This window comes from Phocoena phocoena, chromosome 12 (genome assembly GCF_963924675.1).
Source record: "Phocoena phocoena chromosome 12, mPhoPho1.1, whole genome shotgun sequence".
NCBI classification, from domain to species: domain Eukaryota; kingdom Metazoa; phylum Chordata; class Mammalia; order Artiodactyla; family Phocoenidae; genus Phocoena; species Phocoena phocoena.
This window is the reverse complement of record NC_089230.1, coordinates 8,703,885-8,720,308: the sequence shown is the minus strand read 5'-3', so window position 1 is coordinate 8,720,308 and position 16,424 is coordinate 8,703,885. Positions and strand designations below refer to the sequence as shown.

Below are 16,424 nucleotides of genomic sequence, written 5' to 3'. Positions count from 1 at the left end.
TTTCATCTTCCGAGCAGTGTTTGCTCCCTTGGGGCCATCAGCCTATATCCATTGCATCACCTAAGCGAGACGTGGCAGTCTGGAGTCTTCCTATATGTTTTATTGTTTTGATTCTTGAAAATACTTTTCGGTTGGGAGGCTAGGGTTTTCTTCAGGCGGTAGATAGATTCTCTTTTTTTACATCTAGTCCTAGTTCATAAAAAGTCTGTAGGAAGTGAAGTTTCTGTTATCTCTCAAACCACCTCACTGAAGACATCCCAGAATTTTTTTAATACATTGTAAGTTTCGGTAGCATTACTTCAGATGGGAAATTGATTTGCAGGCCAGAATACGTGTGTGCGTGTGCGTGTGTCCAGCACTCTTCCTCTTCTGAGTGAGAGGAAGAAGTAGGTTATCCTGGTGACAGGAAGGGGAGGAGGAAAGAAATGAGACCGACTTCCCGGGTTTCTCGTTCTTGTCCAGTGACTTTCCACCAGAGTGAAAACATCAGTGAGGAAAAAAGTTAGAGGAATGAAAGTCAGCCTAAGCGTAAATCATCCTTTTCAATTTTTGTTGTCTATTCCCAAGGTATAAAACAAACCAAAGGAAAACGACTCCTTCCTTCTCTTCAATGCTTCCTCAAATGCTGAGGTGCCTCGTTTTCCTACTGTCCGATTTTAGTAGAGTTGGGCTCGGAAGGCGTGGCGAGATGAAGAAAAGTGCCGTGTTGGGGGTCACAAGTAGGACTGTGCGCCAGACCACAGGTGGGGGGAGGTGGGGAGGAGATGAGTCAGCAGAGGTGGTCCAGGCTAGGACGCTGCAGGTTTACCTGGACAGGCGGGAACTCTGCCACACTTATCTCTGTCCCCAAAAGAGATTGAACTGAGTTTGGGTGCTCTATCAAGTTGAGGGCCAGGTAGGAAAACAGAAACCACACAGATTGGAAGAAACAATTTAGTTTAGGGAATAGGTTCAACAGGTATTGTTGGAGGACTGGAAAGACAAAAGGAGACCAGCGAGGGAGCACAGAGATGGTGACTGCAGGCAGCAACACACCGCCAGGGCCGCTGGTGAAGAGGAAGGGTCAGGCCCCTCCCCCCTCCCTGACTCCCGGCTCCCTTTCCCACTCCCTGCTGGGCCCTAATAGGCAGCCAGCTGCCACCTCGTGCTCTGATGTGTTTGAGAAAAAGTGTGATTCTGCGTATTCCCTAGTGTGTTCGTCGTAACGGTGTGAACACGGCTCTTTCCAGCCTTCTGCCTCCTAAGTGGAAGCTAGGAAAATGCGATGGTGGCTTAAACCAGGAAAGGGGACGAGACAGCTCAGATTTGTGCCTCTTTCTAGGCATTAGTTACCTATTGCTGGGTTAAAAATTCCTCCCCAACTTAGTGGCTTAAAACAATTAACATTATCATTTTATATGGTCTCTATCCTCAGCTGAAGGCTTGCCTGGGGTTGGGGGATCTGCCTTCTGGGGCTCAGGACGCATGTACCTGGCTAGTTAATGCTGCTGTTAGCAGGGGGCTTCGTTTCCTCCACGCCTAGACCTCTCCACGGGGCGGTTTGAGGGCCCTCACGACATGGCGACTGGCTTCCCGCAGGGCAAGTGACCCAAGACAGACCAAGGCAGAGCTCTGCGATCCATCTTCATATTAAACATTTTTTTTATTGTGAAATTTATACGTGATATGAAATGTACTATTTTAACCGTTTTTAACTGTATAGTTCAATGGCGTTAAGTACATGCACTTGTTCTGCAACCATCACTGCTGTCCATCTTGAGAATTTATCATCCCACTGTCTCCCCTTGCAAAGCCCCTTGTAACCACGATCCTACTTTCTATTTTCTGTCTCCATCAATATCCTTATGGCCTAGCATCAGAAGTCACACCCTGTCACTTCTGCTGTATCCTGTAGGTCAGCTCTATTCACAAGGGTGTGGATATCAGGAGGGAGGACTCACTGGGGCCCTTGAGGAGGCTGGCTACCGCATCCTGTATTCCCTATCCCAAGCCTGGGACCTCGGAATCCTTCTTCACTCCTCCCTCTTCCTCCCCAGGCCACATCCAGTGAGTCAGCAGATGCTGCCCGTTGTCCTGCCCCCGTCTCTTCAATCTTCCTCTGGCCCTTCATTCCCGCTTCAGTGCTGTAGCCCCTGGCTCATCTCCATGACTCCACCTGCTTCCCCATACTCCATCCTCTGAGGGGGGAGATTTCTTTTCTCTTTTAAAATAAGTTATTTTCTGATTATAGAAGTAATGTCTATTCATTGCAGAATATTTGGGAAATGCAGAACAATAGACAGGCAATAAAAATCCCACCGCTGGTTAAAACTACTGTTAGTTAGGGACCTCCCTGGAGGTCCAGTAGTTATGACTCCACGCTTCCACTGCAGGGGACGTGGGTTTGATCCCTGGTGGGGGAACTGAGATCCCACACGTCACACGCACAGACCAAAGAAAAAAAACCCCAAACAAAACCACTGTTAATTACACACACGTGCACCACACACACGCACACACACGCACACACACAGTCTCCTGGCTCTCTTTCTAGGTGATCCTGTCCATGTGGGTGCACATACAGACTTAGCAATTTTTAAAAAAAATTTATTTTTGGCTGTGTTGGTTCTTCGTTGCTGCGCACGGGCTGTCTCTAGTTGTGGCGAGTGGGGGCTACTCTTTGTTGCGGTGCACGGGCTTCTCATTGCGATGCTTTCTCTTGTTGCAGAGGACGGGCTGTAGGTGCACGGGCTTCAGTAGTTGTGGCACAAGGGCTCAGTAGTTGTGGCTCGTGGGTTCTAGAGCTCAGGCTCAGTAGTTGTGGTGCATGGGCTTAGTTGCTCTGCGGCACGTGGGATCTTCCCGCACCAGGGATTGAACCCGTGTCCCCTGCATTGGCAGGCAGATTCTTAACCACTGTGCCACCAGGGAAGTCCCCAGACTTAGCAATGTTTAAAGTGTGTTTGTGGTCAGAGTATATATAGGTTTTTGTCTTGCTTTTAAAATTCAGCTCAGCATAAACATGTCTTCATGCTATTAAGACCTTCCAACATACATTCATGACTACATAACATGTATCAGATGGATGTACTACCATTTATTAACTTGTTCCCTCTTGTCTGTGAGTGTATCACTGTATTCAAATTATCATACTGTAGATAATTCCGCAGTGAACAGCCTGTACAGGTATCTTGGCATCTCTGTTCATTTCCTTTGGACAGATTCTTAGGAGAATGACTGGTCAGACGTGTGAGCACTTGAGAGGCTTGACGTGTTTTGCCAGACTCCCTTCGGGGAAATGTGCGCTCATTCACCCGACACTGGCAGGCTCGGGTCCGAGAGCGGCCCCCTCACCACACTCTGGCCCCCATTACATCCTGTCTTCTTGAACATGATTTCAAGTTATATTTGTGATTCTGTTCTGAATGTAAACCTAATATACATTCATTTAAAAAAAAACTGAAGAAAAGCATAAGCATATTGAAAATATGGTGACGTCACCCTGAGAACTGTTCATAGTTGGGGCATGTCATTTCTGTTATTTGGTGAATATATGTATCCATATATGTATATGGATGACTCTACACACACATTTAAAAAAGCATTTATACTAAGCTGTAAGGAATTGATATTTTTAGGTAAAAAAAAATTGAATAGAGGCAATTTCATGAGTTGAGCTAATGTGTTTACAAAATTAGGATCAAATGGTACATAGACTTTTATACTGACATTTCTTCACCTAGTAATTTACAAAGAACATTTTCTTCATATCCTTAAATGTCATTTACTATATGATTTCTGGTGACTGCATCTCATTCCATCGTTGGAATGTGACGGCATTTATGTAACCAAATTGCTATTGTTGTAAAGTTAGGGAATTTCAAGTTTTGTTGTTACATTTTTGGGAGCTTATAATATTATTAAAATAATAAATAAAAATGCAGTGAACACGCTGGTAGATAAATCCTTGTCATGTCTCTGAATACTTCCAGAAGCAGAAGGACAAGATGAAAAGTTTGGCACATTGCCTCCAGGAAGGGTGTACCCTTCTTCTCACCAGTAGGAACTCTCCTCAAAAATAAACAACAGCATCTTTGTCGTCTGGTAAAACCACATTTGTCATCCAGAATGGTTGCTTGCTGTTTAAATGCTTGCCATGACTAATGGGGTTGAATATTTTCCACCTTTTTGACCTTCTGTAGTTGTTCTTCACATTAAGGGTGTTTGCCCTCTTTGGTCTTGTAAGTTGAATATGTATCTTTATGTTTTCTGACAGAGTTTTTTTTTTCCTTGTTGATAGTCACATCTACCTTTTCCCGGATAATTTCTTTCTTTTATGCTTAAAGACTCCTTCCTTATCCTGCCATCGGTTGGATATCCATATTTACTTCTAATTTCTATGTTTTATTTACGTTCAACTCTTCACAATGCATCAGGAGGCCGGATCTAATTTTACTTTATTCTCCCAAGCATCAGTTTTCTCAGTACAATTTGTTCTATAATCAGTCCCTTCCCCATTGGCTTATAACTCAGGGCCATTGATTTGCACAGCTTCAGGGTACCGCTCACCTTGTACCCCAGCCCTGAGCTCTGGCGGGGTGGCGGGGTTGACCACATGGGTGACACACCCAGGTTTTGAATTCTTTGAGGGTATGAGCTATGAGCAAATGAGTAAGTGAGTGAATGAAGCAAGGATAGAGCTGTTCAGAGATAAAAGGTGTTGCTATATGTAGTAGTACCTACCCATTGCCAGTGGTGGCACTGACTAGGCACCTAAGAACGAAAACTTTTCCTCTTGGGCATCCAGAAACCTACAGCTAAATTTAATGTCCAGTTGAAGTATTTCCAGGAATCAGTATGTCCTCTGTCACCCAATTTCCTTCTTTTATGCTTCTACTTATCTCTTTTAATGGTCCTATTGGATATGTGCCATTTAAGATAAATGCTCCCCAAATTTCCCTCGAAAATAGATAAGGTGTAAGTAATAATCCAGTGAAGAAGAATAGGTATTAATTGTGGTCGTTTAGTTTTGCTAATCTTCCAACCATTAAAAAGATTTAAAACCAAACAATGAGCCCCAGTTCTCCATTTTTTGCAGGGAGATGATATGAAAAGTATTTAAATATTTTGCTCTCCTTAAAATTTTTTTTTCTGGTTATAGACTGGCTTTTTTTTCCCTCTAAGATCTTGTAATTTAATGTTTAGTTTTGTTGTCTTAACTCCTTATATGCCATAGTTGCATTTCATCTGTGGTATGTCAGAGTGATCAAAATGCACAGATTTTCAAGGGCATCCAGGGCGTCTTTAGGCAGCTCCCTGCCCTTCTGGTACTGTTACCTCCCCCTCCACTCTCAGGCATTTGGGAATCTCCCTGCAGAGGGTTTTACTGCCGCTTCTGAGGCCCCTGCTCAAGGATCAGCTGAGGGCTCTTTCATACTAAATTCAAAGTTGTGACTCAGTGGGACCAGGTGGGACCCAAGAGTGTGTACAGACATCCCTTGATATCCACGTGGTTTGGGTCCAGTACCTCTTGGGTACCAAAATCTGAGGATGCTCAAGTCCCTTATATGCAATGGTGTAGTATTTTCATATAACCTGTCTACATCCTCCCGTATACTTTAAAGCATCTTTAGATTCCTTATAATACCTAATACAATGTAAATACGATGTAAATAACTGTAAATACAATGTAAATACTATGTAAATAGTCTCCAGTGTGCCACAAATTCAAGTTTTGCTTTTTGGAGCTTTCTGGAATTTTTGTTTTTTGAAAGTTTTCCACCGAGATAGGTTGAATACAGATGTAGAACCCGTGGACACAGGGTCCGACTATATTTAACAAGTCCCCAGGTAATTCTTCTTACGCTCTTTAAGTTTGAGAGGCGCTGGTAAAGTAGCAAATTTAATGAACAATTGTGATGGAACTTTTCGATATCACTAATAACTAGAAAACAGACTGAAACCCATCTTTACTTCCTCTTTTGGCATCTGCTAAGCATATAAAGAGAGTGCCCCCTTCTGGCTCCTTGCTGTACAGGTACATGTTTTTACTTCATTCTTTAACAAGAGATATTTTTACAACCGTGACATCTTATGACTTGATATTTGAGTTTAAAAGCAGAAAGGTCATGGCACTAATACTTTTAATACTAGTACTTTTCAAGTTTAAAAATGATCAAATGTGATATATAAACAATATATTGTGGTTCTTGCTCTTGTCGGTAACTGGGGAAATCATGTAGGAAGGCTTCACTTTAGACAGAGCCTCTGTTACTGGTCTTGGGGACCTACTATATAACTAACCAGGATGCTACCATCCCTAATAATTATGAAGGGAAATAACTCTTCTCTCCCCTTCTCAGCGGTGAGTGTGATTCAGTTCTTCGTGTGACTTTTCAGAGTTTTATTCTTGGATGTAGTCCATCTGACCGCAGGGCCATCATGACGGCATCTGACTGGCTGTGTGTGCCCGAAACACTCAGGTTTGTGAATTAAAAGAAGTGGGCACCAGTATGTATGTAGTGACTCTATCACAAGGCCCTGCCTTTATCGCGTCTCTACTTATTGGCTCAGAAAAGCACTTCCCCCGCAATTTAGAGGATTCTACAAAAACGATTCAGGCACAAGCTTTCTGTAAGTTACAAATGCAGTGTTTAGTGCTTACGTGCATGAGAGGGTGTCTATGAAATCATATTTATTTCCAGGTGTAAAATTTTGCATATGCTTTTGTCTTATTTTAAAGAAAATGTGGCATCTTACTCGGTTGAATATTTTCTTCTCACTACTCTCTTTAGGAGGAAAAGACAAAATAGGTACCCAGAAAAGAGCGTGGTGAAATGATTTTCAGAAGAAGTGATTTTCCCAGCTGATTGGATTGCTTGTCACGTCCCTGACAGATGTTTAGACTGGACCATTTAAACTGGTTAGAACAGAAACTATCAAGTCAGATCATGGTTAATGCAGTGAAGTAAGGCCTTGACCTTCGAACTTTATTTTCAACCAGTGTTTCTAGGTGATAATCTTCTGGAGGCAGGTTCTTGAGTTTGGTCATCTTTGGTTTCGTGATGCCTTTGACTTTGTCCGTAGCAGCAACTCAAAAATTGAATTGTTTAGACTGTCCAAGTTTCTTGGAAACTATCGATTCATCCCAGATACATATTTTTTGTATTTCAAATATTCGCCAGGAGACTAGGGCTTCCCTGCTGCCTTCTGAGCCGCAGTGCTCCTACCAGGACCATTTCTCTGCCTCTGCCCCTCCCGCCATCCCCCATGCTCTGTCCACTACCCCTTGATAATGAGACCGTCTAGGCAGCCCATGTCTTTGGTCTTGAATTATTAAGACCAACTTGCTCTCCGTCATCACTTTTCCTAGTTAAATGAACAGAATGGGAAACCAAGGTGAAATAGTTGAATACGATTTCTGAATTCAGAATTCATATGTTTACATGTTTAGACTAAAATACTGACTAGGGCAGTCCCCAGGGAGTATCTTGACAATTGGACAGTAAACTATTTATATGAATACATTTTTTAAAAGACCAGACACACATACACTTAAACAAGAAATCATTTTATTTTTTTTTTAGGTATTTAGTCTTTATTCTGAAGCTGATAGACAACAGTTTTTTTATTTTTTTATACAGCAGGTTCTTATTAGTCATCAATTTTATACACATCAGTGTATACATGTCAATCCCAATCGCCCAATTCATCACACCACCACCCCGCCGTGGCTTTACCTCCTTGGTGTCCATACGTTTCTTCTCTACATCTGTGTCTCAATTTCTGCCCTGCAAACCGGTTCATCTGTACCATTTTTCTAGGTTCCACATATATGCGTTAATATATGATATTTGTTTTTCTCTTTCTGACTTAACTTCACTCTGTATGACAGTCTCTAGATCCATCCACGTCTCAACAAATGACCCAATTTCGTTCCTTTTTATGGCTGAGTAATATTCCATTGTATATATGTACCACATCTCCTTTATCCATTCGTCTGTTGATGGGCATTTAGGTTGCTTCCATGACCTGGCTATTGTAAATAGTGCTGCAGTGAACATTGGGGTGCATGTGTCTTTTTGAATTATGGTTTTCTCTGGGTATATGCCTAGTAGTGGGATTGCTGGGTCTTATGGTAATTCTATTTTTAGTTTTTTAAGGAACCTCCATACTGTTCTCCATAGTGGCTGTATCAATTTACATTCCCACCAATAGTGCAAGAGGGTTCCCTTTTCTCCACACCCTCTCCAGCATTTGTTGTCTGTAGATTTTCTGATGATGCCCATTCTAACTGGTGTGAGGTGATACCTCATTGTAGTTTTGATTTGCATTTCTCTAATAATTAGTGATGTTGAGCAGCTTTTCATGTGCTTCTTGGCCATCGGTATGTCTTCTTTGGAGAATGTCTGTTTAGATATTCTGCCCAGTTTTGGATGGGGTTATTTGTTTTCTTAATATTGAGCTGTTTGAGCTGTTTATATATTTTGGAGATTAATCCTTTGTCCATTGATTGATTTGCAAATATTTTCTCCCATTCTGAGGGTTGTCTTTTCGTCTTGTTTATGGTTTCCTTTGCTGTGCAAAAGCTTTTAAATTTCATTAGGTCCCATTTGTTTATTTTTGTTTTTATTTCCATTACTCTAGTAGGTGGATCAAAAAAGATCTTGCTGTGATTTATGTCAAAGAGTGTTCTTCCTATGTTTTCCTCTAAGAGTTTTATAGTGTCTGGCCTTATGTTTAGGTCTCGAATCCATTTTGAGTTTATTTTTGTGTATGGTGTTAGGGAGTGTTCTAATTTCATTCTTTACATGTAGCTGTCCAGTTTTCCCAGCACCACTTATTGAAGAGACTGTCTTTTCTCCATTGTGTGTCCTTGCCTCCTTTGTCATAGATTAGTTGACCATAGGTGCGTGGGTTTATCTCTGGGGTTTCTATCTTACTCCATTGATCTATGTTTCTGTTTTTGTGCCAGTACCATATTGTCTTGATTACTGTAGCTTTGTAGTATAGTCTGAAGTCAGGGAGTCTGATTCCTCCAGCTCATTTTTTTTTCCCTCAAGACTGCTTTGGCTATTCGGGGTCTTTTGTGTTTCCATACAAATTTTAAGATTTTTTGTTCTAGTTCTGTAAAAAAATGCCATTGGTAATTTGATAGGGATTGCATTGAATCTGTAGATTGCTTTGGGTAGTATAGTCATTTTCACAATATTCTTCCAATCCAAGAACATGGTTTATCTCCCCATCTTTTGCTATCATCTTTAATTTGTTTCATCAGTCTTTTGTCTCCCTAGGTAGGTTTATTCCTAGGTATTTTATTCTTTTTGTTGCAGTGGTAAATGGGAGTGTTTCCTTAATTTCTCTTTCAGATTTTTCATCATTAGTGTATAGGAATGCAAGAGATTTCTGTGCATTAATTTTGTATCCTGCTACTTTACCAGATTCATTGATTAGCTCTAGTAGTTTTGTGGTGGCATCTTTAGGATTCTCTATGTATAGTATCATGTCATCTGCAAAGAATGACAGTTTTACTTCTTCTTTTCCAATTTGTATTCCTTTTATTTGTTTTTCTTCTCTGATTGCCGTGGCTAGAACTTCCAAAACTATGTTGAATAATAGTGGTGAGAGTGGACATCCTTGTCTTGTCCTTGATCTTAGAGGAAATGCTTACAGTTTTTCACCATTGAGAATGATGTTTGCTGTGGGTTTGTCATATATGGCCTTTATTATGTTGAGGTAGATTCCCTCTATGCCCACTTTCTGGAGAGTTTTGATCATAAATGGGTGTTGAATTTTGTCAAAAGCTTTTTCTGCATCTATTGAGATGATCATATGGGTTTTATTCTTCAATTTGTTAATATGGTGTATCACATTGACCGATTTGCATATATTGAAGAATCCTTGTGTCACTGGGATAAATCCCACTTGATCATGGTGTATGATCCTTTTAATGTGTTGTTGGATTCTGTTTGCTAGTATTTTGTTGAGGATTTTTGCATCTATATTCATCAGTGATTTTGGTCTGTAATTTTCTTTTTTTGTAGTATCTTTGTCTGGTTTTGGTATCAGGGTGATGGTGGCCTCATAGAATGAGTTTGGGAGTGTTCCTTTGCAATTTTTTGGAAGAGTTTGAGAAGGATGGCTGTTAGCTCTTCTCTAAATGTTTGATAGAATTCACCTGTGAAACCATCTGGTCCTGGACTTTTGTTTGTTGGAAGATCTTTAATCACAGTTTCAGTTACATTACTTGTGATTGGTCTGTTCATGTTTTCTGTTTCTTCCTGCTTCAGTCTTGGAAGGTTATACCTTTCTAAGAATTTGTCCATTTCTTCTAGGTTGTCCATTTTATTGGCATACAGTTGCTTGTAGTAGTGTCTTAGGATGTTTTGTATTTCTGCGGTGTCTGTTGTAATTTCTCCCTTTTCATTTCTAATTTTATTGATTTGAGTCCTCTCCCTCTTGATGAGTCTGGCTAATGGTCTATCAATTTTGTTTTATCTTCTCAAAGAACCAGCTTTTAGTTTTATTGATCTTTGCTATTCTTCGTTTCTATTTCAGTTATTTCTGGTCTGATCTTTATGATTTCTTTCCTCCTGCTAACTTTGGGTTTTGTTTGTTCTTCTTTCTCTAGTTCCTTTAGGTGTAGCATTATATTGTTTATCTGAGATTTTTCTTATTTCTTGAGGTAGGCTTGTGTAGCTATAAACTTCCCTCTTAGAACTGCTTGTGCTGCGTCCCATAGGTTTTGGATCATCGTGTTTTCATTGTCACTTGTCTCTAGGTATTTTTTTATTTCCTCTTTGATTTCTTCAGTGATCTCTTGGTTATTTAGTAATGTATTGTTTAGCCTCCATGTGTTTGTGTTTTTTACGTTTTTTCCCCTGTAATTCATTTCTAATCTCATAGTGTTGTGGTCAGAAAAGATGCTTGATATGATTTCAGTTTTCTTAAATTTACTGAGGCTTGATTTGTGACCCAAGATGTGATCCATCCTGGAGAATGTTCCGTGCACACTTGAGAAGAAAGTGTAATCTGCTGTTTTTGGATGGAATGTCCTATAAGTATCAATTAAATCTATCTGGTCTATTGTGTCATTTAAAGGTTCTGTTTCCTTATTTATTTTCATTTTGGATGATCTGTCCATTGGTGTAAGTGAGGTGTTAAAGTGCCCCCCTATTATTGTGTTACTGTCGATTTCTGCTTTTAAACCTGTTAGCAGTTGCCTTATGTATTGAGGTGCTCCTATGTCGGGTGCATATATATTTAAAATTGTTATATCTTCTTGGATTGATCCCTTGATCATTATGTAGTGTCCTTCCTTGTCTCTTATAATATTCTTTAGAGTCTAGTCTATCTGATATAAGTATTGCTACTCCAGCTTTCTTTTGATTTCCATTTGCATGGAATATCTTTTTCCATCCCCTTACTTTGTCTGTATGTGTCCCTAGGTCCGAATTGGGTCTCTTGTAGACAGCATATATGTGGGTCTTGTTTTTATATCCATTCTGCAAGCCTATGTCTTTTGGTTGGAACATTTAATCCATTCATGTTTAAGGTAATTATTGATATGTATGTTCCTGTGACCATATTCTTAATTGTTTTGGTTTTTTAAAATATTTATTATTTATTTGGTTGCGCCAGGTCTTAGCTGCAGCAGGCAGGCTCCTTAGTTGCGGCTCCAGGTCTCCTTAGTTGCGGCATGCATGTCGGATCTAGTTCCCTGACCAGGGATTGAACCTGGGCCCCCTGCATTGGGAGCGTGGAGTCTTATCAACTGCGCCACCAGGGAAGTCCCCTGTTTTGGGTTTGTTTTTGTAGGTCCTTTTCTTCTCTTGTGTTTCCCACTTAGAGAAGTTCCTTTAGCACTTGTTGTAGAGCTGGTTTGGTGGTGCTGACTTCTCTTAGCTTTTGCTTGTCTGTAAAGCTTTTGATTTCTTCATTGAATCTGAATGAGATCCTTGCCAGGTAGAGTAATCTTGGCTGTAGGTTTTTCCCTTTCATCACTTTAAGTATATCATGCCACTCCCTTCTGGCTTGTAGAGTTTCTGCTGAGAAATCAGCTGTTAACCTTATGGGAGTTCCCTTGTATGTTATTTGTTGTTTTTCCCTTGCTGCTTTCAATAATTTTTCTTTGTCTTTAATTTCTGCCAGTTTGATTACTATGTGTCTCGGCGTGTTTCTCCTTGGGTTTATCCTGTATGGGACTCTCTGTGCTTCCTGGACTTGGGTGGCTATTTCTTTTCCCGTGTTAGGGAAGTTTTCGACTATAATCTCTTCAAATATTTTCTTTGGTCCTTTCTCTCTCTCTTGTCCTTCTGGGACCCCTATAATGCGAATGTTGTTGCGTCTAATGTTGTCCCAGAGGTCTCTTAGGCTGTCTTCATTTCTTTTCATTCTTTTTTCTTTATTCTGTTCCGCAGCAGTGAATACCACCATTCTGTCTTCCAGGTCACTTATCCATTCTTCTGCCTCAGTTATTCTGCTGTTGATTCCTTCTAGTGTAGTTTTCATTTCAGTTATTATATTTTTCATCTCTGTTTGTTTGTTCTTTAATTCTTCTAGGTCTTTGTTAAACATTTCTTGCATCGTCTCTCTCTTTGCCTCCATTCTTTTTCCGAGGTCCTGGATCATCTTCACTATCATTATTCTGAATTCTTTTTCTGGAAGGTTGTCTATCTCCACTTCATTAAGTTGTTTTTCTGGGGTTTTATCTTGTTCCTTCATCTGGTACATAGCCCTCTGCCTTTTCATCTTGTCTATCTTTCTGTGAATGTGGTTTTTGTTCCACAGGCTGCACGATTGTAGTTCTTCTTGCTTCTGCTGTCTGCCCTCTGGTGGATGAGGCTATCCAAGACATCATTTTAAATTGAAGAACTCCAGGTTCATTTTTTTATTGTTGTAAAATATACATAATATAAAATTTATGATTTTAACTATTTCTAAGTGTACAGTTCAGTAGCATTAGTAACTTTTCATTGTTCTTTAACCACTACCACCATCTATCTCTAGAACGTTTTCGTCTTGCAAAACTGCAACTCTGTACCCATTAAACAATTCCTCCATCCCTTCTGCCCCTCTCTTGCAGCCTCTGACAACCACCCTTCTACTTTCTGTCTCTATGATTTTGATTACTCTAAGTAGCTCATATAAGTGGAATCATAATATATTTGTCCTTATTTCACTTAGCATGTCTTCAAGTTTTATCCATGTTGTAGCATATATCAGAATTTTATTCCTTTGCAAGACTGAATGATATTTCATTGGATGTATATCCCACATTTTGTTTATCCATTCATGTATCAGTGGACACTTGGGTTGCTTCTACCTTTTGGCTATTATGAATAATGTTTCTATGAACATTGAAATATCTGTTCAAGTCCCTGCTTTCACTTCTTTTGTGTTTTTACCCAGAATTGGAATTGCTGGATCAAATGGTAATTCTGTGTTTAATTTTCTGAGGAGCTGCCATTTTGTTTTTCCATAGTGGCTGCCCCATTTTATGTTCCTACTAGAAATTCACAAGGGTTCCAATTTCTCCATATCTGTGCTAACACTTGTTTTCTCTTTTTTATTGTTGTTGTTGTTGAAGAGCCATTGTAATGGGTATGAGGTGATATCTAATTGTGGTGGTTGTTTTAGGCATTCAGTCTGCCTTTATTGGGTATCTGCAAGCCTGACATTTATTCAGTTCTGTGTATGGATTCTTTTTATTTCTTGATGATTTATGTATATATATATATATATATGTGTGTGTGTGTGTGTGTGTATATATGTGTGTATATATATGTATATATATGTATATATCTCAAATGTTTACCACCACAAAGTTTGTTAACACATCCTTCACTTCACATAAGTACCATTTTGTTGTTGTCATGGTGAGAACATTAATGCTCTACTCAAAGCACCTTTCAAGTGTACACGTAGTATTGTTAACTATAGTCACCATGGTCACTATACATTAGATCCCCAGAACTTACTCATAAGTGAAAGTTGGTAGCCTTTGACCAACATCTCCCCATTTCCCCCAACCCTCAGCTCTTGGCAACCACCATTCTCCTCCGTTTCTACAAGTTCAGTGATTTTAGATTCCACATATAATTGACATCATGTGATACTTGTCTTTCTCTGACTTATTTCACTTAGCTTAGTGCTATCAGGGTCTTTCCATGTTGTTGCAAATATCAGGATTTCCTTTTTTATGGCTGAATAATATTTCATCCTGTGTGTGTGTGTGTGTGTTGATGGTTACTTAGACTGTTTCCATGTCTTGGCTATTGTGAATAATGCTGCAATGAACATGGGACTGCAGATGTCTCCTTAAAGTAGTAATTTCATCTCCTTTGGATATGTACCCAGAAGTGGGATTGCTGGATCATGTAGTAGTTCAGTTTTTAAAGAAATAAACTGAGGAATCTCCATACTGTTTTTCCATAGTGGCTATATCATTGTGGTTTTGATTTACATTTCCCTAATGATTAGTGATGTTTAATATCTTTCCATCTGCTTATTGGGCCATGTCTGTGTCTTCTTTGGAGAAATGTATCTTCAAGTCTTTGCCCATATTTGAATTGGGTTGTTTTGTTTGTTTCTTGAAAAAGAAGAAGAAAGCTGGAAGACTCATACTTCCTGATTTCAGAACTTACTACAAAGCCACAGTAATCCAAAGAGTGAGGCCCTGGCATAAGGGCAGACATGTAGACCAGTGGAGTAGAATAGAGATCCCAGAACAAAACTCTTGTGCATACGATTAAGTGACTTTTTTTTAAATCGAAGTATAGTTGATGTACAATATTATGTAAGTTACAGGTGTACAACATAGTGATTGACAATTTTCAAAGGTTATACTCCATTTATAGTTATTATAAAATGTTGGCTATATTCCCTGTGTTGTATAGTCAAGTGATTTTTGACAAGGGTGCCAATGTCATTCAATGGGGAAAGGACAGCCTTTTCAATAAAGGGTGCTGGGAAAACTGGGTGTGTATGTGTAAAAGAATGAAGTTAGACTCTTACCTAACACCCTAAACAAAAGTTAACTCAAAGGATCAAAGACCTAAAAATAAGACCTAAAACTGTAAAACTCTTAAAACGGGGGAAGAAGACATTGGTTTGACAATGATTTTTTTTTCTTAATTGAAGTATAGTTGATTTACAATGTTGTGTTAGTTTCAGGTGTACAGCAAAGTGATTCAGTTTCATATATATATTCAGTTTCATATATATTCATATATATAATTCTTTTCAAATTCTTTTCCATTATAGGTTATCATAAGATATTGAATATACTTGTGCTGTACAGTAGGTCCTTGTTGTTTATCTATTTTATATATAGTAGTGTGTATCTGTTAATCCCAAACTCCTAGTTTATCCCTCCCTACCCGCCTTTCCCCTTTGGTAACCATACGTTTTCTATGTGAATCTGTTTCTGTTTTGACAATAAGGTCATTTGTAATTGAGAAAAAAGATTCCACGTATAGGTGATAACATATGTTATTCATTTTCTCTGTCTGACTTACTTCGCTTAGTATGATAATCTCTAGGTCCATCCACATTGCTACAAATGACATTATTTCGTTCTTTTTTAATGGCTGAGTAATACTCCATTGTATACATGTACCACATCTTCTTTGTTCATCTGTCGATGGACGCTTAGGTTGTTTCCACGTCTTGGCTATTGTGAATAGTGCTGCTATGAACACTGGGATGCATGTATCTTTTTGAATTAGCATTTTTTCTGGATATATGCCCAGTAGTGGGATTGCTGGGTCATATGGTAATTCTATTTTTAGTTTTTTAAGGAAGCTCCATACTGTTCTCCATAGTGGCTGTATCAATTTACATTCCCACCAACAGTGCAGGAGGGTTCCCTTTTCTCCACACCCTCTCCAGCATTTATTATCTGTAGACTTTTGATGATGGCCATTCTGACCAGTGTGATGTGATACCTCATTGTAGTTTTGATTTATATTTCTCTAATAATTAGTGATGTTGAGCATTTTTTCACATGCCTATTGCCCATTTATGTATCTTCTTTGGAAAAACGTCTGTTTAGGTCTTCTGCCCATTTTTTCATTGGATTGTTTTTTTTGATATTGTTGTATGAACTGTTGATATATTTTGGAAACTAAGCCCTTGTCAGTCTCATCGTTTGTGAATATTTTCTCCCAGTTTGTAGGTTGTCTTTTGTTTATGGCTTCCCTTGCTGTGCAAAAACCAAGTTTGACAAGGTCCCGTTTGCTTATTTTTGCTTTTATTTCTATTGCCTTAGGAGACTGACCTAAGAATACATTGCTACGACTTATGTCAGAATATTTACCTATGCTCTCTTCTAGGAATTCTGTTGTGTGTCATGTCTTATATGTAAGTCTTTTTAAGCCATTTTGGGTTTATTTTTGTGTATGGTGTGAGGGAGTGTTCTAACTTTGTTGATTCACATGTGACTG

At 39.3% G+C, this 16,424-nt stretch overlaps 1 protein-coding gene across 2 annotated transcripts in view; it reads left to right on the top strand.

The window, feature by feature from the left end:
• Positions 1 to 16,424, top strand: part of SYTL3 (synaptotagmin like 3) — a 75,468-nt gene that overhangs the window by 16,513 nt on the left and 42,531 nt on the right. The gene's annotated exons all lie outside the window — the stretch shown is intronic.